The sequence below is a fragment of the Myotis brandtii genome, unplaced genomic scaffold (assembly GCF_000412655.1).
Source record: "Myotis brandtii unplaced genomic scaffold, ASM41265v1 scaffold115, whole genome shotgun sequence".
Classification (NCBI taxonomy): Eukaryota; Metazoa; Chordata; class Mammalia; order Chiroptera; family Vespertilionidae; genus Myotis; species Myotis brandtii.
Window position 1 is genome coordinate 5,735,276 of NW_005353967.1, and position 7,459 is coordinate 5,742,734.

Below are 7,459 nucleotides of genomic sequence, written 5' to 3' on the forward strand. Positions count from 1 at the left end.
TTCGTGAAAGGACTGCTGTCCTGGAGGGCGATGGCCAGGCACCTGACAGACAGCAGCTCAGCGAGCACTGGCTGCGAGCTGCGCTCTGCTCCCCGCTTCCCTGCACGCACTCTGAGCCTCACAAAAACCTCGGGCAGGTTCTACCTCGTCCATATCACAGGTGAGGACAGAGCTTGAGGCAGAGACAAGCTGTCACCCCAAGGTCACACAGGGCCCGTGCTCTAACCCTTCTCCATCGCCTCTCCATGTCATGAAGTATAACTCCAGGGATTAAAAAAGAGCCGTGTCTGGCCTCAGCTCATCCCAGCGATCGGATCACTGTTGTTACAAATGGATTTCTAGGAGAATCCTCTAATTCCAAGCACAGAGGAAAGGAGAATGGCAGAAAATAGCCTTGTCTGCATAAAGTTTTACTCAGCCAGGCAGAAACGAGAGTATTTGCCGTATAGGAAAGGGCTGGCACAATGGAATGGTATGTAAGTGTATATGTCAGACCTCTATGACAAACATTCTGAAGTGGGGGGGGGGGGCAGATCAGGGGGTTCTCAGCATCTGTTAGCGGAGACCAAGTGCTTCCACTCAGGAAGAACACCACTGCCAAAGACATTAGGTTCGTTTGGGTTACCAGTGCGTGTCCTAAATGGGGATCATTCTAAAAATATGATGAAGCCCTAGCTGGTTTGGCTCAGTGGATAGAGCATTGGACTGTAGACCGGAAGGTTCCGGTCAAGGGCACATGCTCGGGTTTCGGGCTTGATCCCCAGTAGGGGGCATGCAGGAGGCAGTCGATCAATGATTCTCTCTCATCATTGATGTTTCTATCTCTCTCTCCCTCTTCCTTCCTCTCTGAAATCAATAAAATTAAAAAGAAAAACATGATGAAGTGAAACACATGCTAAACACACTTCCAAGAGTCCAGGACTGCACTCCCAGTTACATTCAAAAAGTCCTTCCCAAAACACAAATGCTACTTTCCTGTTCCTTGTTTTATGAGACACACCCTCTTTATTGAATCTTTAAACTTAAGTGGGTTATAAAAGGCCTCCAAGCCAGTAAGAGTTCCTGGCCTCATCAATTCAAGTACTGAAAATATGTACAAGGACCTCTATGACAAACATCCTGGAGTGGAGGGGCAGGTCAGGGGGTTCAAACATCTTGAAGTGGAGGGGCAGGTCAGGGGGTTCTTGGCATCTGTTAGCAGAGACCAAGTGCTTCCCACTCAGGGTGACTTCCTGTTTGCTGAAGCCAGAACTGGTACAAAGCAACCCTACCTGGCTGTGCAGGTGGGGCGTCAGTGCACATGTGAGGTGAAGAGGGCAGGTGTGTGTGCAGGGGAAGGTAGTCATGCAGGTGAGGCTGTATGTGCAGGAGTGTGTGGAGGAGCAGGTGTGTGCACAGGTATGTATTTGCATGTGTGGGCTCAGGTGCAGGTGTATATACAGGGGCAGGTGTGTGTGCAGGTGCAGTGGGCATTCAGGTACAGGTGGGCATACAGGTGTGGCTGTGAGCAGCACACTCTGGGGTACTTGTGGCTCTCCTGCCAATCCCATCCACACCTGCTGCACCCATTCATCTCTGGGGATGGGAGAGAGGCCTTGCCAAGGAGCCAGTCAATAGCAGTCATGTCCCCAGAGAGGAAGGAGGGGGAGGGAGCAGGCTCACAGACTGATCCCACCTTCACAGGTAAGATTCTAGCTCTGGGACTTTACAAGACAAGCATCCAATAAATGACGTTGATGATGTATATTTCCACCTCCTCACTCACTAGTTTTTTCCTGGGCCTCTTCCCAGAACTTCTCAAATGCCGCCTCCTCTGGGACCTGCCTGATCTTCCCAGTAGGAGTTATTTCTCTCTTCCTAAGAGCTCCTCCACCTTCCCCAGTACCTCCTTTCCCACACACTCCTAGGGGCCCAACTGTGTCAATGTCAGTGTTAACCTCCAGCTGGGAGCAGAGCCCACCTGTCACCCTAAGTCCTCCCATCCCAGCCAGAGCTTAGGACATACTAAGGGTTAGATAATGAATATGAAGATTTATGTCACTACTAGAGGCCCAGTGCATAGATTCGTGCACCAGTGGGGTCCCTCACCTAGCCTGCGGGGATCAAGCCGAAACCGGCTCTCTGACATCCTCCGAGGGGTCCGGATTGCAAGAGGGTGCAGGCCAGGCCAAGGGACCCCACCGGTGCACGATCAGGGCCAGGGAGGGACAAGAGAGGTTGGCCAGTCAGGGAGAGACCATGGGAGGGCTCCAGGGCATGTCTGGCCCACTAGCCCAGTCCCAGTCAGCCAGACCCCAGCAGCAAGCTAACCTCCTGGTCGGAGTGTCTGCCCCCTGGTGGTCAGTGCTCATCATAGTTAACAGTCGAACGGTGGACGGTCGAGTAGGCTTTTATATATAGGTATCCTTCTAGAATAAACTTTTTGGTTCTCCAAATGAGTTGATTCTCTTTCTCTTTACAGACAATGAATATTATACAATCAAAATGTCTCAGGACTTTATAGCAAAGGTGGCACCTTGATCCTGATCTCCTACCATATTCCAGAGCTCTGCTGGGCTCCAGGCCCACTGAGGAGACAAACAAGGAGGCTCAGGAGGTGACAGACCACCGAGGACGGGGGAGACCCTCCTGAAGGGAGCACAGGGTGGGTTTGGGGGAGTGACATGGTGTGGGAAGGGGTAAAGGGAGCCAGGCCAAAAGGTCCTGTAGAAATTGGGCTGAGAAACAACCGGGGTTTGAAGAGGAAGCAGCGGACAGGCATACTCAGAGGAATTTAAAAAGGCTTTCTAAATCAATTTCAATATGCAAAAATCAATACATCACCCCAGCTTTGCTTTTTCAGTCCAAGCATACCAGTGGTATGTATATTCATTAGGATTAAGTTAACTTGCAAGTAGGAACAGAAAAATCCAATATGATAACAACTTAAACAAGATAGACATTTACTTCTTCTTCACATTCATGAAGGTCAAAGGTAGTCATCCAGGCCTGGGAGCATCCTCCATGGGCTCATACTCAGGCTCCTACTCTCTGGTTGTTCTGTTGGCATGACTTACATACCCAAGGTTATCTCATAGCCCAAAATAAATGCTGTAGCTCCAGCCATTACATTCACCTTCCAGCCATCAGGCAGGGACCCTCCCCTTAAGGGCACTTCCCATTAATTCCATCTTGTGCTTGTGTTCCATTTGCTGCCAGGATATAATCACATGACCACAGCTAGCTGTCAGAATGTAATCACATGACCATTTGCAGCCAGAATATAATCACTGTTGGCCAGGCCAGTGCCCCTTCCTCACAGTGAATCGTGCCTCCAAGAATTCTCCCTCCTGCCACAAAATGAGATCTCTGTCTTTGCAACTTTGCAAATATAATTCCACACATTACTTCTCAAAACCAACTGGAAAGAATTACTATACGCATTTTTTTCATAAAAGATCACTCCTTTGAGAATAATCGTTTTCATATTTGTGCTTTTTTGACATTTTAGGAAGCAAAATTACATGCAAACATTTGTTCTGCAAATCCAACGTGTGAAGAAAGTTGTACTCAAACACCAAAAAATTGTTTCCATGCCTCTGAATTTCAAAAATATTTTTAGTTTGCATAAAGGCCCATAGGAAAGAGGATCGTGTGTTTTTTTTTTTATGTCAAGGAAAATAAAACAGATGACACAGCTGAGGGAGACCCTGTGCGGATGATGCATTTTTAAATCACTCGTAGCCCTTTAACCCTGTGTTTTCATGGTGGCTTCAGATTGCTGGCTGTGCTGTTGACGTCACTACCTCATGTTTTAAATGCTGACCTGCATGTTGAATAAGAGTTGAAGTTTACAAATAAAATATAAAATAATGTCAAGTATTTAGATTCTTATTTGATGCCAAATATTGTGTATTTGAAGAAAATGATTTTATCTGGAATCCAAGGGTTGTAAAACTAGGGCCTCTCTCTGGAAGGCCACCTGCAGAAATAATGACCACGGGCAACGGCCCCGGGGAATCCAGACCCGGAGCAAAAAGAAAGACTTCTGGAAACGAGGCTACAGCCTTCACTGGCCCTAGCTGCAATCTTGGCACAGTCTCTTGTGCCTCAATTTTCCTGTCTATAAAATGGCCCCAGCAAAAATAGTGAGGGAAGAGGAAAAAGGGGGGGCGGGCGGAGGAGGGCAATGGAAGCCCTGGAGAAGGTGTGTTCAGGGGCGAACAAGGTGGGGAAGAACCACTGGCCAAGACGGAGGAGGGTGAGCAGGAGGGAAGCGAGGTTTCTGTGGCATCTGGGAGGCTGAGGAGAAAGGCGTTGGAGCCCTGGGAGGAGCAGAGCAAGGCGAGTTCCCCACGCAAGGTGGCCGCTGGGCTTTTCAGGTGCTGGCAGGCGTCTTTTCTGGGCTCGTGACTACAGCACTGCAGCCTCTAGGTGCTCTGGATCAGCCACAGGGTGCCAGGGCACAGCCTGTACTGGGGGGTCACCTAACCACGCACAGGATGATGCTGTGCAGCCCATCTACAGAGGGCATCGCTGTGAAGTGTCTGGATGCTACATAGAACCCGATTCCTCTACTGGGGACTTAATGGGTGGAGTCCTCACTCCACCAGGTGTGGGAAGGAGGAAAGGCCCTAAGGCCCTAAGAGCAACCTGTTCTCTCGCCTTGGACCCCGGGTGCCCCACAGCCCAGGCAGGGACCCTGACAAAGAGGCTGACCTCATCCGCGCCCTGCGCAGCCTGTGCTCACAGACAGGTAACATGAGCTCCAGCCGGGACAACTTACGAAATACCGAGATACCCACATTTTCTTTCTTTTAAGGAACCATGTCATGTAAATTCCTCAGGGTATAAAAACAGTATTTTATTTGTGTTTCTTTATTTGAGTTTCACCTTAAAACTAAGCTGAGCACACAGAAAATCACTTTCTTTACTGTGTGCTACATAAAACCTGCCAACTGTCACTCCTATGTAATAATTTTCAACTGGCTGACATTTATCAACATGGTATTTTGACGTGTTTAAGTCCCAAAATAGGTAATATTTTCTTTCTTTTCTCCAAATTGCATCAGCGGTGAGTTGAATAAGAATGTGGAGGGGGGTGGTATATGCACAGCTCCTCAATTTTGTTTTTCCTTAGAAACGCATCACCCACATGATCCCCTGTTGCCCACGTTGGCAATTGTTCCCTGAAATGCGGAGGGACTTGGGGGAGTCACAGACGGGGCAGTCCCTGTTCCCGTGGCTCACTGGGAACACTGCAGCCCGGACACCCCTCCTCGGAGCCTCCGAAGATGGTGGGCAGCCAGGGATCTGAGCAGCTGAGCTTCCCACAAGGCCACCACTGAGTCAAGGCCCAAGTCCTGACCGCTGGTTCCTGTGAGGGTGACCTTATTTGCAGAGGTGATTAGGTAAGACCTGGAGATGAGAGCCTTACAGTCCATGGCTGATGTCCTTATAAGAGAAGGGAGAGGGAGGCCAGAGACCCACAGACACCACCCTAAATCTATTACAGAAATTGAATTTAAGTGAAAAAACTCCCCCTAGAAAGAAGACTACTGCTGCACACCCAGATGGCTTCGTGGGAAATTCTACCAATGTTTAAAGAAGAAATAATGTCAGTTGTACAAAAGCTCTTCCAGAAACGTCAGGATGAGAGAATAACCCCCAGGTCATTCTAGAAGGCTAACCTTGCTCTGATACCCAAACAGGTCAAGCACTATCCCTTATGAATATAGATGCAAATATCCTTTAAAATATTTGCAGACAGAATATAGCAATGTAACAGGGTAATACATCACACCCAGGCAGGAAGATGGGATGCCCACTCACAACTTCTGTTCGAAAACTTCCTCAAGATTCTCACCAATAAAATCAGTCAAGAAAAAGAAATAAAAGGCAACAGATCAGAAAGGGAAACCTAAAATTGTCTTTATTTGCAGACAGCATGATTTTCTACCTAGAAAATACAGAACCTCTGAGAAAGCTACTAGAACTTGCAAGTGAATCTACTAAGGTTTCAGGACACAAAATCTATATATAATTAATCATATTTCTAATACTACCCATGAACAATGAAAAATGAACTTTTTAAAAAAGTACATGTACAGTAGCACTGAAAAATTAAATAGTGATACATCTGACAGAAGATGTATAAAATTTGTACACTAAAAGCTATAAAACATTGCTGAGAGAATTAAAGAAAACCTAAATAAATTGAGAGACATGCAATGTTAATCAAAAGACTCAATATTGTTAAGATGTTATTTCTCTAAAAAATTGATGCATGGAGTCAACATAATCCCAATCAAAACTGCAGAGACTTTTTTTTGTGGAAAATCACAAACTGATTCTAAGATTCCAGTGGAAAATGAGAAGGATCTGGAATAGCTGGAACACCTTTCAAAAAGGAAAAACTGAGTTTAGTTTGGAAAACTAAAGCAATGCTCCCTGATTTCAAGACACATTACAAAGCGACAGCAAACAAGGTGGTGTAGAACTGACATCAACATTGATGAACTGATCAACAAGACAGGATAGACATTCCAGAAGTAGAAGCACGTGTATGTGGTCAGTTGAGTTTTGACAAAGGTGCAAAGGTAATTCAATGGAGAAAAAATATTCTTTACAACAAATGGAGGAACAATTGCAAAAAAAAAAAGCCTTGTAGCTATACCTCACTCCATATAAAAATTAGCTCACAAAGCTTATAAACCTGAATGCAAAATCTAAAATTATAAAACTTCTTGAAGAAAACAGGAGAAAATATTTGTGACCTTGATTTAAGCAAGGCCTTTTTAGATATAACACTGAAAACACAACTCATTTAAAAAATGATAGATTAAAAAACAACCATGAAAGGCAGAACTAAAATAAATATCGTGCTCTGTAAATTAATACCAGGCATGTGGGCACTTATCCAGAAAAACGGGGCTGGTTTAAGATTAGAATATCCATCAATTTCATTCAACATATTAACAAGATTAAGGAGAAATACTATAGGATAGATTTTTTTTTTTAATAAAATGACAAGAACTCTCAACAAACAAGGAATGGAAGGGAACACCCCGAACCTTATTGAGAAAACCTATGGAAAACCTGCAGCAAACATCATGACTTCACACTTTCCCCCAAGGTTGTTAACAATTAGGGGTGCCCTCTTACCACTTCTGCTCAAGTCTGTGGAGGATGTCAGTGAAATGAAAGAGGAGAAAGACAACAAAAGGCAAAAGCTTGGAAAAATAAGCTATATGCACAGGTAGCATGATTACAAACAGAGAAAATTCTAAAGAATCTACAAACAAGCTACCCAAACTAATGAGTGAACTTAGCAAGGTTGCAGAACAGATAGTAAACACACAGCATTCGGTTGTGCCTGTATGTGCTAGCAACAAACTTCTGGAAGTTGAAATTAAAAATTACAATTTACAACATGAAAACATAAAATACTTAGGGACAGAATTAGAGAGACATAGATAAG